Source organism: Notolabrus celidotus, chromosome 8 (genome assembly GCF_009762535.1).
Source record: "Notolabrus celidotus isolate fNotCel1 chromosome 8, fNotCel1.pri, whole genome shotgun sequence".
NCBI lineage: Eukaryota > Metazoa > Chordata > Actinopteri > Labriformes > Labridae > Notolabrus > Notolabrus celidotus.
The window spans coordinates 7,370,416-7,384,317 of record NC_048279.1 but is presented as its reverse complement, the minus strand read 5'-3'; the positions used below and the strand labels follow the sequence as shown (position 1 = coordinate 7,384,317).

The window sequence follows — 13,902 nt, the reverse complement described above, 5'->3', positions numbered from 1 at the left end:
ACTTCATGAGCCCAAGGACAAAATGAGACATGGAATTGGAAAAGGCGTGGTTGTTTATCATTTCAACGGAAAAGAAATCCACACAGTTACAAGCCTAAAAGCATGATCCAGCGAGCAGAGTGGCGCAGCGGAAGCGTGCTGGGCCCATAACCCAGAGGTCGATGGATCGAAACCATCCTCTGCTAACTGTGCAGTAGGCCTCCACTTTGAGTGGGAAGCCATTGCTTTTTGCAAGTGCTGCTGCCACAACCTGGATATTCCAGCTAATTGATGAAACATCTCATGATACCCAGCCCATGGGCCCTCCGAAACTGGATGTGTGCACAGCAGGGTAGTGTGGCCGAGTGGTCTAAGGCGCTGGATTTAGGCTCCAGTCTCTCAGGAGGCGTGGGTTCAAATCCCACCACTGCCATTTGCCGACCATTGCTGTCTCCACATGTGATTGCCCGTCACGACTTTGCCCTCTTAGCAACATCAAGTGTAGTGGGCTGGATAGATGTGGTGCAATGACACTAACGGCCTACAGAAGAGCCGTTGTGTTTTGCTGACGACAGGGCAGAATTGCCAGTGCTGTTGACGCAACCTCCAAATGCCAGCTATTTGATAAAAGATAGCCCTAAGATAGCCCTGCGCGACGGCCGCCCCTCACTAGTGCTGAGCACTGCAAGGTAGTGTGGCCGAGTGGTCTAAGGCGCTGGATTAAGGCTCCAGTCTCTCAGGAGGCGTGGGTTCAAATCCCACCACTGCCATAAGCCAACAACAGCTTTCCCCTAAGGAGAAGGCCTGTCAAAAGTTTGCCCAGTGTTGCTCTCTCAGTATGATCAAGTGTGTGTTATGAAGGCCAACACTTGGACTTTTCCGCAATCCTGAAATGTAATTACCTTTTGTAACTCATCAGTGTAACCTTATAGTATTGATCACTGTTGGAGCCAATAGCAATCTTCTTTGATGTTTATAAGGACCAAGTAAGAAGAGGTGAGCATTTGCAGGTTAGTTTCATGTGATCATTCTTTGAATGTATATGTTGCAACTTCATGAGCCCAAGGACAAAATGAGACATGGAATTGGAAAAGGCGTGGTTGTTTATCATTTCAACGGAAAAGAAATCCACACAGTTACAAGCCTAAAAGCATGATCCAGCGAGCAGAGTGGCGCAGCGGAAGCGTGCTGGGCCCATAACCCAGAGGTCGATGGATCGAAACCATCCTCTGCTAACTGTGCAGTAGGCCTCCACTTTGAGTGGGAAGCCATTGCTTTTTGCAAGTGCTGCTGCCACAACCTGGATATTCCAGCTAATTGATGAAACATCTCATGATACCCAGCCCATGGGCCCTCCGAAACTGGATGTGTGCACAGCAGGGTAGTGTGGCCGAGTGGTCTAAGGCGCTGGATTTAGGCTCCAGTCTCTCAGGAGGCGTGGGTTCAAATCCCACCACTGCCATTTGCCGACCATTGCTGTCTCCACATGTGATTGCCCGTCACGACTTTGCCCTCTTAGCAACATCAAGTGTAGTGGGCTGGATAGATGTGGTGCAATGACACTAACGGCCTACAGAAGAGCCGTTGTGTTTTGCTGACGACAGGGCAGAATTGCCAGTGCTGTTGACGCAACCTCCAAATGCCAGCTATTTGATAAAAGATAGCCCTAAGATAGCCCTGCGCGACGGCCGCCCCTCACTAGTGCTGAGCACTGCAAGGTAGTGTGGCCGAGTGGTCTAAGGCGCTGGATTAAGGCTCCAGTCTCTCAGGAGGCGTGGGTTCAAATCCCACCACTGCCATAAGCCAACAACAGCTTTCCCCTAAGGAGAAGGCCTGTCAAAAGTTTGCCCAGTGTTGCTCTCTCAGTATGATCAAGTGTGTGTTATGAAGGCCAACACTTGGACTTTTCCGCAATCCTGAAATGTAATTACCTTTTGTAACTCATCAGTGTAACCTTATAGTATTGATCACTGTTGGAGCCAATAGCAATCTTCTTTGATGTTTATAAGGACCAAGTAAGAAGAGGTGAGCATTTGCAGGTTAGTTTCATGTGATCATTCTTTGAATGTATATGTTGCAACTTCATGAGCCCAAGGACAAAATGAGACATGAAATTGGAAAAAGCGTGGTTGTTTATCATTTCAACGGAAAATAAATCCACACAGTTACAAGCCTAAAAGCATGATCCAGCGAGCAGAGTGGCGCAGCGGAAGCGTGCTGGGCCCATAACCCAGAGGTCGATGGATCGAAACCATCCTCTGCTAACTGTGCAGTAGGCCTCCACTTTGAGTGGGAAGCCATTGCTTTTTGCAAGTGCTGCTGCCACAACCTGGATATTCCAGCTAATTGATGAAACATCTCATGATACCCAGCCCATGGGCCCTCCGAAACTGGATGTGTGCACAGCAGGGTAGTGTGGCCGAGTGGTCTAAGGCGCTGGATTTAGGCTCCAGTCTCTCAGGAGGCGTGGGTTCAAATCCCACCACTGCCATTTGCCGACCATTGCTGTCTCCACATGTGATTGCCCGTCACGACTTTGCCCTCTTAGCAACATCAAGTGTAGTGGGCTGGATAGATGTGGTGCAATGACACTAACGGCCTACAGAAGAGCCGTTGTGTTTTGCTGACGACAGGGCAGAATTGCCAGTGCTGTTGACGCAACCTCCAAATGCCAGCTATTTGATAAAAGATAGCCCTAAGATAGCCCTGCGCGACGGCCGCCCCTCACTAGTGCTGAGCACTGCAAGGTAGTGTGGCCGAGTGGTCTAAGGCGCTGGATTAAGGCTCCAGTCTCTCAGGAGGCGTGGGTTCAAATCCCACCACTGCCATAAGCCAACAACAGCTTTCCCCTAAGGAGAAGGCCTGTCAAAAGTTTGCCCAGTGTTGCTCTCTCAGTATGATCAAGTGTGTGTTATGAAGGCCAACACTTGGACTTTTCCGCAATCCTGAAATGTAATTACCTTTTGTAACTCATCAGTGTAACCTTATAGTATTGATCACTGTTGGAGCCAATAGCAATCTTCTTTGATGTTTATAAGGACCAAGTAAGAAGAGGTGAGCATTTGCAGGTTAGTTTCATGTGATCATTCTTTGAATGTATATGTTGCAACTTCATGAGCCCAAGGACAAAATGAGACATGAAATTGGAAAAAGCGTGGTTGTTTATCATTTCAACGGAAAAGAAATCCACACAGTTACAAGCCTAAAAGCATGATCCAGCGAGCAGAGTGGCGCAGCGGAAGCGTGCTGGGCCCATAACCCAGAGGTCGATGGATCGAAACCATCCTCTGCTAACTGTGCAGTAGGCCTCCACTTTGAGTGGGAAGCCATTGCTTTTTGCAAGTGCTGCTGCCACAACCTGGATATTCCAGCTAATTGATGAAACATCTCATGATACCCAGCCCATGGGCCCTCCGAAACTGGATGTGTGCACAGCAGGGTAGTGTGGCCGAGTGGTCTAAGGCGCTGGATTTAGGCTCCAGTCTCTCAGGAGGCGTGGGTTCAAATCCCACCACTGCCATTTGCCGACCATTGCTGTCTCCACATGTGATTGCCCGTCACGACTTTGCCCTCTTAGCAACATCAAGTGTAGTGGGCTGGATAGATGTGGTGCAATGACACTAACGGCCTACAGAAGAGCCGTTGTGTTTTGCTGACGACAGGGCAGAATTGCCAGTGCTGTTGACGCAACCTCCAAATGCCAGCTATTTGATAAAAGATAGCCCTAAGATAGCCCTGCGCGACGGCCGCCCCTCACTAGTGCTGAGCACTGCAAGGTAGTGTGGCCGAGTGGTCTAAGGCGCTGGATTAAGGCTCCAGTCTCTCAGGAGGCGTGGGTTCAAATCCCACCACTGCCATAAGCCAACAACAGCTTTCCCCTAAGGAGAAGGCCTGTCAAAAGTTTGCCCAGTGTTGCTCTCTCAGTATGATCAAGTGTGTGTTATGAAGGCCAACACTTGGACTTTTCCGCAATCCTGAAATGTAATTACCTTTTGTAACTCATCAGTGTAACCTTATAGTATTGATCACTGTTGGAGCCAATAGCAATCTTCTTTGATGTTTATAAGGACCAAGTAAGAAGAGGTGAGCATTTGCAGGTTAGTTTCATGTGATCATTCTTTGAATGTATATGTTGCAACTTCATGAGCCCAAGGACAAAATGAGACATGAAATTGGAAAAAGCGTGGTTGTTTATCATTTCAACGGAAAAGAAATCCACACAGTTACAAGCCTAAAAGCATGATCCAGCGAGCAGAGTGGCGCAGCGGAAGCGTGCTGGGCCCATAACCCAGAGGTCGATGGATCGAAACCATCCTCTGCTAACTGTGCAGTAGGCCTCCACTTTGAGTGGGAAGCCATTGCTTTTTGCAAGTGCTGCTGCCACAACCTGGATATTCCAGCTAATTGATGAAACATCTCATGATACCCAGCCCATGGGCCCTCCGAAACTGGATGTGTGCACAGCAGGGTAGTGTGGCCGAGTGGTCTAAGGCGCTGGATTTAGGCTCCAGTCTCTCAGGAGGCGTGGGTTCAAATCCCACCACTGCCATTTGCCGACCATTGCTGTCTCCACATGTGATTGCCCGTCACGACTTTGCCCTCTTAGCAACATCAAGTGTAGTGGGCTGGATAGATGTGGTGCAATGACACTAACGGCCTACAGAAGAGCCGTTGTGTTTTGCTGACGACAGGGCAGAATTGCCAGTGCTGTTGACGCAACCTCCAAATGCCAGCTATTTGATAAAAGATAGCCCTAAGATAGCCCTGCGCGACGGCCGCCCCTCACTAGTGCTGAGCACTGCAAGGTAGTGTGGCCGAGTGGTCTAAGGCGCTGGATTAAGGCTCCAGTCTCTCAGGAGGCGTGGGTTCAAATCCCACCACTGCCATAAGCCAACAACAGCTTTCCCCTAAGGAGAAGGCCTGTCAAAAGTTTGCCCAGTGTTGCTCTCTCAGTATGATCAAGTGTGTGTTATGAAGGCCAACACTTGGACTTTTCCGCAATCCTGAAATGTAATTACCTTTTGTAACTCATCAGTGTAACCTTATAGTATTGATCACTGTTGGAGCCAATAGCAATCTTCTTTGATGTTTATAAGGACCAAGTAAGAAGAGGTGAGCATTTGCAGGTTAGTTTCATGTGATCATTCTTTGAATGTATATGTTGCAACTTCATGAGCCCAAGGACAAAATGAGACATGAAATTGGAAAAAGCGTGGTTGTTTATCATTTCAACGGAAAAGAAATCCACACAGTTACAAGCCTAAAAGCATGATCCAGCGAGCAGAGTGGCGCAGCGGAAGCGTGCTGGGCCCATAACCCAGAGGTCGATGGATCGAAACCATCCTCTGCTAACTGTGCAGTAGGCCTCCACTTTGAGTGGGAAGCCATTGCTTTTTGCAAGTGCTGCTGCCACAACCTGGATATTCCAGCTAATTGATGAAACATCTCATGATACCCAGCCCATGGGCCCTCCGAAACTGGATGTGTGCACAGCAGGGTAGTGTGGCCGAGTGGTCTAAGGCGCTGGATTTAGGCTCCAGTCTCTCAGGAGGCGTGGGTTCAAATCCCACCACTGCCATTTGCCGACCATTGCTGTCTCCACATGTGATTGCCCGTCACGACTTTGCCCTCTTAGCAACATCAAGTGTAGTGGGCTGGATAGATGTGGTGCAATGACACTAACGGCCTACAGAAGAGCCGTTGTGTTTTGCTGACGACAGGGCAGAATTGCCAGTGCTGTTGACGCAACCTCCAAATGCCAGCTATTTGATAAAAGATAGCCCTAAGATAGCCCTGCGCGACGGCCGCCCCTCACTAGTGCTGAGCACTGCAAGGTAGTGTGGCCGAGTGGTCTAAGGCGCTGGATTAAGGCTCCAGTCTCTCAGGAGGCGTGGGTTCAAATCCCACCACTGCCATAAGCCAACAACAGCTTTCCCCTAAGGAGAAGGCCTGTCAAAAGTTTGCCCAGTGTTGCTCTCTCAGTATGATCAAGTGTGTTTTATGAAGGCCAACACTTGGACTTTTCCGCAATCCTGAAATGTAATTACCTTTTGTAACTCATCAGTGTAACCTTATAGTATTGATCACTGTTGGAGCCAATAGCAATCTTCTTTGATGTTTATAAGGACCAAGTAAGAAGAGGTGAGCATTTGCAGGTTAGTTTCATGTGATCATTCTTTGAATGTATATGTTGCAACTTCATGAGCCCAAGGACAAAATGAGACATGAAATTGGAAAAAGCGTGGTTGTTTATCATTTCAACGGAAAAGAAATCCACACAGTTACAAGCCTAAAAGCATGATCCAGCGAGCAGAGTGGCGCAGCTGAAGCGTGCTGGGCCCATAACCCAGAGGTCGATGGCTTCGATAGATCTTTTCCCCCACTTTCTATCTCATTTGGAATCCCAGGAAGGGGGGAAAAACCAGCCACTCCAGCAAGACAGTGCCCGTTACTGCCCGGCACCAAAACCCTTGCGGATATGTGTCTTGACCGGAGGAGAACAAGTGTTAAGTATTACCCCCAAATGCAAGGTAACGTCGATATTGCATTGAGTGAGCAAAATCATTTCAAGGAGCCCCATGACTTGGTCAGAACCCCTGCCTGAATTGAAGGACTGGATTTTCTTCTGTCTAATGTGTCAGCTCCCCCACAAAACGTCCTCTAAACATTGGAGATGAGCAAAGTAAAGTATTATGAAGAATGCGGGCATTGATCCCGCTACGTCTCACATGCTAAGCGAGCGCTCTACCATTTGAGCTAATTCCCCCTGTGTGAGCTGTGACCGGGCAATGTGGCAAAACCCCAGTGAGCTTCAGGGTTGCCTGCTTTTGATGGAAAACCCACTCACTCTGCTCTCAAAATGCCAGCCCTCGTTGACGAGGTGGCCGAGTGGTTAAGGCGATGGACTGCTAATCCATTGTGCTCTGCACGCGTGGGTTCGAATCCCATCCTCGTCGCTGTCACCCATACTTTATGCTTGCGTGTCTAAAACACAGCTTGTTCGGTGAGGCCGACGGCTGCTTTGGGGATGACATGGACCACCTTCCACTCTTGTGGTATTGTAACACGACTGCCCTCTGCCAAAGACCTGCAGCTTTGAGGCACTGGCGTTGGCTGGCACAGAGCAGGAAAAAGTCAACCACGTGCCCCTTCTGTAATGCTAAAACAGGACTGGATTCACTGCAGAGCTGGACCCTCACTGTGAATTGCCCTTGACCACACAGCTGCGCTTGCTCGGGAGCTGCTGTGGCTTCGATAGATCTTTTCCCCCACTTTCTATCTCATTTGGAATCCCAGGAAGGGGGGAAAAAACAGCCACTCCAGCAAGATGGTCCCTGTTACTGCCCGGCACCAAAACCCTTGCGGATATGTGTTGACCGGAGGAGAACAAGTGTAAGTATTATCCCCAAATGCAAGGTAACGTCGATATTGCATTGAGTGAGCAACATCATTTCAAGGAGCCCCATGACTTGGACAGAACCCCTGCCTGAATTGAAGGACAGTATTTTCTTCTGTCTAACGTGTCAGCTCCCCCACAAAACGTCCTCTAAACAGGGAGGTGAGCAAAGTAAATTATTATGGAGAATGCGGGCATTGATCCCACTACCTCTCGCATGCTAAGCGAGCGCTCTACCATTTGAGCTAATTCCCCCTGTGTGAGCTGTGACCGGGCAATGTGGCAAAACCCCAGTGAGCTTCAGGGTTGCCTGCTTTTGATGGAAAACCCACTCACTCTGCTCTCAAAATGCCAGCCCTCGTTGACGAGGTGGCCGAGTGGTTAAGGCGATGGACTGCTAATCCATTGTGCTCTGCACGCGTGGGTTCGAATCCCATCCTCGTCGCTGTCACCCATAATTTATGCTTGAGTGTCTAAAACACAGCTTGTTCGGTGAGGCCGACGGCTGCTTTGGGGATGACATGGACCACCTTCCACTCTTGTGGTATTGTAACACGACTGCCCTCTGCCAAAGACTTGCAGCTTTGAGGCACTGGCGTTGGCTGGCACAGAGCAGGAAAAAGTCAACCGAGTGCCCCTTCTGTAATGCTAAAACAGGACTGGATTCACTGCAGAGCTGGACCCTCTCTGTGAATTGCCCTTGACCACACAGCTGCGCTTGCTCGGGAGCTGCTGTGGCTTCGATAGATCATTTCCCCCACTTTCTATCTCATTTGGAATCCCAGGAAGGGGGGAAAAACCAGCCACTCCAGCAAGACAGTGCCCGCTACTGCCCGGCATCAAAACCCTTGTGTGTTAATATTTTCTTCTGTCCATCGTGTCAGCTCCCCCACAAAACGTCCTCTAAACAGGGAGGTGAGCAAAGTAAATTATTATGGAGAATGCGGGCATTGATCCCGCTACCTCTCACATGCTAAGCGAGCGCTCTACCATTTGAGCTAATTCCCCCTGTGTGAGCTGTGACCGGGCAATGTGGCAAAACCCCAGTGAGCTTCAGGGTTGCCTGCTTTTGATGGAAAACCCACTCACTCTGCTCTCAAAATGCCAGCCCTCGTTGACGAGGTGGCCGAGTGGTTAAGGCGATGGACTGCTAATCCATTGTGCTCTGCACGCGTGGGTTCGAATCCCATCCTCGTCGCTGTCACCCATAATTTATGCTTGAGTGTCTAAAACACAGCTTGTTCGGTGAGGCCGACGGCTGCTTTGGGGATGACATGGACCACCTTCCACTCTTGTGGTATTGTAACACGACTGCCCTCTGCCAAAGACCTGCAGCTTTGAGGCACTGGTGTTGGCTGGCACAGAGCAGGAAAAAGTCAACCACGTGCCCCTTCTGTAATGCTAAAACAGGACTGGATTCACTGCAGAGCTCGACCCTCTCTGTGAATTGCCCTTGACCACACAGCTGCGCTTGCTCGGGAGCTGCTGTGGCTTCGATAGATCTTTTCCCCCACTTTCTATCTCATTTGGAATCCCAGGAAGGGGGGAAAAAACAGCCACTCCAGCAAGATGGTCCCTGTTACTGCCCGGCACCAAAACCCTTGCGGATATGTGTTGACCGGAGGAGAACAAGTGTTAAGTATTACCCCCAAATGCAAGGTAACGTCGATATTGCATTGAGTGAGCAACATCATTTCAAGTAGCCCCATGACTTGGACAGAACCCCTGCCTGAATTGAAGGACAGTATTTTCTTCTGTCTAACGTGTCAGCTCCCCCACAAAATGTCCTCTAAACAGGGAGGTGAGCAAAGTAAATTATTATGGAGAATGCGGGCATTGATCCCGCTACCTCTCGCATGCTAAGCGAGTGCTCTACCATTTGAGATAATTCCCCCTGTGTGAGCTGTGACCGGGCATTGTGGCAAAACCCCAGTGAGCTTCAGGGTTGCCTGCTTTTGATGGAAAACCCACTGACTCTGCTCTCAAAATGCCAGCCCTCGTTGACGAGGTGGCCGAGTGGTTAAGGCGATGGACTGCTAATCCATTGTGCTCTGCACGCGTGGGTTCGAATCCCATCCTCGTCGCTGTCACCAATACTTTATGCTTGCGTGTCAAAAACACAGCTTGTTCGGTGAGGCCGACGGCTGCTTTGGGGATGACATGGACCACCTTCCACTCTTGTGGTATTGTAACACGAATGCCTTCTGCCAAAGACCTGCAGCTTTGAGGCACTGGCGTTCGCTGGCACAGAGCAGGACAAAGTCAACCACGTGCCCCTTCTGCCATTCTAAAACAGGACTGGATTCACTGCAGAGCTGGACCCTCTCTGTGAATTGCCCTTGACCACACAGCTGCGCTTGCTCGGGAGCTGCTGTAGCTTGAATAGATCTTCTTCCCCACTTTCTATCTCATTTGGAATCCCAAGAATGGAGGAATCAGCCACTCCAGCAAGACGGCCCCCGTTTCTGCCCAGCATCAAAACCCTTGCGGATGAGTGTTGACCGGAGAAGAACAAGTGTAAGTATTCACTCAAATGCAAGGCCACGTCGATGTTGCATTGGTTGTGTGAGCAACGTCATTTCAATGAGCCCGCTGACTCGGTCAGAACCCCTTCCTGACTCGGTCAGTTTTTTCTTCTGTCCATCGTGTCAGCTCCCCCACAAAACGTCCTCTAAACAGGGAGGTGAGCAAAGTAAAGTCTTGTGGAGAATGCGGGTATTGATGCCGCTACCTCTCGCATGCTAAGCGAGCGCTCTACTGTTTGAGCTAATTCCCTTCCCATCCTCGCCGTTGTCACACAGTTTATGCTTGCATGTCAACAACACAGCTTCTTCAGGGAGGCCAACGGATGATCTGGAGCACTTTCCATATTGTTAGGAAACAATTACTATTCCACTTAAAGACGTTACACCTGGCTTAGCAAATGTCTGCTGCGTCCTCAAAAACAGACTTGATAGCCCTCCAAATGGCTGTCACTGCAAGGGGTTTGTAACTCTATGTGCAAACTACAACTTCTGGTTACTTTTCCAATAGAAATGCTTTTATGCTCTTGTAAGATTTTGACAGGGAAATGTGTGAAAAAAAAGAAACAGAAAATCTGCTAGATATGTGGCCCGGTCAGCTCAGTCGGTAGAGCATGAGACTCTTAATCTCAACAACGTGGGTTTGAGCCCAACATTGGGTGCAAAATGTATGTATGCAGTTGCATTCCACTTTGAGACTTTACACCTGGCTTACCAAATGTCTGATTTTTGTGCTGGTTTTGCAGTCATATATCACATTATCTCAAATTACACTCCAATTTATGAGAACACTGCCCCATCCCCTCTCCCAGGTGTCATAAATTCAGTTATTCTTATTCTCGTCACAATTCTGCCATAAACAACTGTAACCTTCGTTTTTATTGTGCTGGCAACTCTGGTTGTGAATCCAGAATAAACAACTCATTCACCCACTTGAGTATGCTCCCAATAGATGGTGGATAGGACACAGGTTTACAGAGTGTACTTAAGAGAGACCCACTTGATACTTATAGAGTATCACTGAATAAATAATTGAGTCTTGGCTGTATTTCTCTCTTATTGAGGAGAATGAGTTAAAGTAAGTGTGGTTTCTGCTGTTATATTTTAATAACCACAGCTCCTCGTGATATATTTTGTATGCTGGGAACAGTTTATTGACTTGACCATCTGACAGGAAGAATAGATTGAAAATCATGCAAATGCATTTGAGGACACTCGTCCTTGGAAGTGGGCACTTTCTTTGTATTTTCCTCTTCCGAATGCTTCTGACCTGGAGTCATTCTAATACTGTTAGGCTGATAAAGATGTCCCTTTGGTGACCTTTGAGACAGCTTTACTTGCTCTAAGTTTCGAGTACAGGCTTTTTTTGTAACTCCAGCCAAAAATGTATTCCATTCATCATCGGCTTTAAAAGAAGAGAGTACTAAGTTGTGTTCACTGAGGAGGAAAACATGAATGTTACATTAATATTACAGATATAGATGCACAGATGCCTTGGCAGTTATTAGATAACTGATTGATTTTTCTAATTTTTAGTTTCTAACTAAGAAATACTGCAAAGTGGATCAAGTACCGGTTACCTTTTTGCACAAAAGCCTGTGAGTGTGTTTTTAAACCAAGGGTTCCAGATGAATAATGCCCTGCATAAAGGACCCTTGATCATTTTATAAAAAACAAAAGAAAAAAATATCATATCATCTCTATCATGTCATTTAGCTGGTTTTAAGGAACTGTGACCAAAACACAAACGTTAGTGTAACATCAGACTGTTCGGTCCATATCTGGTCTACTGCTGTCTGGCTCCATGCTCTCTCGTCCGTCAATAGCCGATGGTTGTGTTTTCAGAACGCAGACAAGTGGAGTCACATGATGGAGGTTCTTCCGTGGTAATTACTGCATTAATAATATTCTCCTCCTCTCCTTACCCATGTTGTCTTTCTGGTCCTCTGAAAACCTCTGACCTGTTGACTCCAGGCCTGGCTCCGCTCATCATGACAGTTTGCTGTTGTAGTTAAGTGAAATACGATCTGGTGATAACACAGAGTGTTTTATTCTGAAAATTAACCGGATGTTTTCATTTTGTTTTGGTGCCTGACTTCCTGTCCCGCTTCATCTGCTCTGTTAAGATTTATGCATCCTGCTCCGGCATCCCGCAAAAATAGAAGTGTTGTGTATCTGATCCGGAGGGCACCGACCTGCCAGATCAGAGACGCAGACGGAACGCAACAGAGTTGGTCAAGTGGGAGCTAAGACAGTGACTATAATAGAAACCTATCTGATCCGGTGCAGTGACAGATCTGAGACGGACAGTACACAGATCTGGTGGAATTTGTCCGAAAGGGTACACTCTATTTACATGTTTTGCAGTGCCTTACAGTAAAAGAGTACACATATGTTTTCTTCGCCCGAGCTCTGATCAGCTGTTCGGGCCTTGCAGAAGTTTGGCCTTGCTTTAATCTCATTGGCCTTGACTTGTCATTGTTCATCTCAACTGGCAGACAAACCAAGGACTTGTTCAGGCATTCAGACTTGACCTGGGATTTGTTTGTCTCAATGTAGGACTTGTTGGCTTTGACTGGTGACTCTCTGAACTGTATTGAGACCTTGACTTGGGATTTATTGTTCTTCACTTGGGACCTGCTGGTTTCACATTGGGCTCGACATTGGATTTGATGAACTTGACAAAAAAAAAGTCGTTCTTGTGACTTGATGTTCTTCATTTGGACCAAACTTTGTTATGAGTCCTGACCAGCAACCTTACTTTGAAACTCCTGGCTTGGGACTCCACTGAAATTTGATGCCTTAACTTTGCTCCACTGCCTTCATTTATTAGAATTAGGGCCCTTATGTAATAGAGATTTTGAAGTGTTACAGTGGAAACAGTAAACTGATTTTATACCAAGATTAACTCCACTAGCTCTGCCAACACACACCTATTACATGTACACACACTAATTCACCTACACACTAACATGGACAACATACTAACTGTGACATTACATTACGTTATCAGTACAGAGACAAATGTCCACACAGACACACACACACAGAGAGGTAAACACTCTGTGATGCCCTATCATTGTCCCTGTTTCAGACACACAAACACTCCCACACACACCTTAACATTTACAGCAAGTGCCGTCCCATGACACACACTCTCCCAACAAGCTTCATCCTAGAGACCTGTCAATCTCAGGGAAGCGATGTGGGATTTATATAATACCCTATTGATATTCACAATAAGCTCTACATGCACCTGTGTGACTCAGGTTTGGGGAGCAGAATTCTTGATATATCTGACATTTGTTGGGAAAACAAGCAGTATTATTCTCATGCTGGCTTAGTGCACAAGAGAAGGGAATCCTGATGTATCTGACATTTGTTTTGGTAGCAGAGGGAACGACTGGAAAGAGGTTTTTTCAAGTGGTATCCGAGTTGAATGCAGTATGAATTACTGCTGGAGAAAAGCAGTGTTCATAAAAATTCTGCTTCATTTTGCCAGTGAGTCAGCAGCACACTGGTAAATGGCACATGGGTGTTAGGTGTAGGCAGTCCATTAACGTCACAGGGAGTCCCACACACTCATATCATTAAAGTTGTTGTTAGTAAATAAACACTCACTCTTTTGTTTGTATTTTAAGACTATTGTTTTGACATGTTAAACAATAACTGAGTTATGGAGCTGAATTTATTCAAACTTAACAGAATTAAATTTGGAAGGTTTGTTTTAATTCCCAAACCCTGTGCCGTGTATCCACCTGTCTACATTCTCCATGTCACTACTCACTGAAAGTAGCTGAAAAAAATGTGATTGAACTATTTATGAATAATTAGATGCAATAGAGTTGAAGAGTGTAAGCAGTGCTTTCAGGCTTCCAAGGTCCCAGAAGTTAACCTCCTGTTTATTTTCAGAACAGAATATTCCAGGTGACTTAAATTTGAAGCAGAGCCATGGCATAAACAGACTGAGGGAACTGAATACAAAGTATTTAGTTCTGCAAATGA

General features: G+C 47.2%; 18 non-coding genes across 18 annotated transcripts; 16 read left to right on the top strand and 2 right to left on the bottom strand.

Annotated features, from left to right (window-relative positions):
* Positions 1 to 330: 330 nt before the first annotated feature.
* On the top strand, positions 331 to 412 carry trnal-uag. The gene has a single exon. It is a non-coding gene; the product is annotated as a tRNA-Leu (tRNA).
* Positions 413 to 667: 255 nt separating this feature from the next.
* Positions 668 to 749, top strand: trnal-aag. The gene has a single exon. It is a non-coding gene; the product is annotated as a tRNA-Leu (tRNA).
* A 610-nt stretch (positions 750 to 1,359) lies between these two features.
* On the top strand, positions 1,360 to 1,441 carry trnal-uag. The gene has a single exon. It is a non-coding gene; the product is annotated as a tRNA-Leu (tRNA).
* A 255-nt stretch (positions 1,442 to 1,696) lies between these two features.
* trnal-aag lies at positions 1,697 to 1,778 on the top strand. Its single transcript has one exon. It is a non-coding gene; the product is annotated as a tRNA-Leu (tRNA).
* Positions 1,779 to 2,388: 610 nt separating this feature from the next.
* Positions 2,389 to 2,470, top strand: trnal-uag. Its single transcript has one exon. It is a non-coding gene; the product is annotated as a tRNA-Leu (tRNA).
* Positions 2,471 to 2,725: 255 nt separating this feature from the next.
* trnal-aag lies at positions 2,726 to 2,807 on the top strand. Its single transcript has one exon. It is a non-coding gene; the product is annotated as a tRNA-Leu (tRNA).
* A 610-nt stretch (positions 2,808 to 3,417) lies between these two features.
* Positions 3,418 to 3,499, top strand: trnal-uag. The gene has a single exon. It is a non-coding gene; the product is annotated as a tRNA-Leu (tRNA).
* A 255-nt stretch (positions 3,500 to 3,754) lies between these two features.
* Positions 3,755 to 3,836, top strand: trnal-aag. The gene has a single exon. It is a non-coding gene; the product is annotated as a tRNA-Leu (tRNA).
* A 610-nt stretch (positions 3,837 to 4,446) lies between these two features.
* Positions 4,447 to 4,528, top strand: trnal-uag. The gene has a single exon. It is a non-coding gene; the product is annotated as a tRNA-Leu (tRNA).
* Positions 4,529 to 4,783: 255 nt separating this feature from the next.
* Positions 4,784 to 4,865, top strand: trnal-aag. Its single transcript has one exon. It is a non-coding gene; the product is annotated as a tRNA-Leu (tRNA).
* A 610-nt stretch (positions 4,866 to 5,475) lies between these two features.
* On the top strand, positions 5,476 to 5,557 carry trnal-uag. The gene has a single exon. It is a non-coding gene; the product is annotated as a tRNA-Leu (tRNA).
* A 255-nt stretch (positions 5,558 to 5,812) lies between these two features.
* trnal-aag lies at positions 5,813 to 5,894 on the top strand. Its single transcript has one exon. It is a non-coding gene; the product is annotated as a tRNA-Leu (tRNA).
* Positions 5,895 to 6,853: 959 nt separating this feature from the next.
* trnas-gcu lies at positions 6,854 to 6,935 on the top strand. Its single transcript has one exon. It is a non-coding gene; the product is annotated as a tRNA-Ser (tRNA).
* A 622-nt stretch (positions 6,936 to 7,557) lies between these two features.
* Positions 7,558 to 7,630, bottom strand: trnaa-agc. Its single transcript has one exon. It is a non-coding gene; the product is annotated as a tRNA-Ala (tRNA).
* Positions 7,631 to 7,738: 108 nt separating this feature from the next.
* trnas-gcu lies at positions 7,739 to 7,820 on the top strand. The gene has a single exon. It is a non-coding gene; the product is annotated as a tRNA-Ser (tRNA).
* A 490-nt stretch (positions 7,821 to 8,310) lies between these two features.
* Positions 8,311 to 8,383, bottom strand: trnaa-agc. Its single transcript has one exon. It is a non-coding gene; the product is annotated as a tRNA-Ala (tRNA).
* A 108-nt stretch (positions 8,384 to 8,491) lies between these two features.
* trnas-gcu lies at positions 8,492 to 8,573 on the top strand. The gene has a single exon. It is a non-coding gene; the product is annotated as a tRNA-Ser (tRNA).
* Positions 8,574 to 9,377: 804 nt separating this feature from the next.
* Positions 9,378 to 9,459, top strand: trnas-gcu. The gene has a single exon. It is a non-coding gene; the product is annotated as a tRNA-Ser (tRNA).
* Positions 9,460 to 13,902: the final 4,443 nt, after the last annotated feature.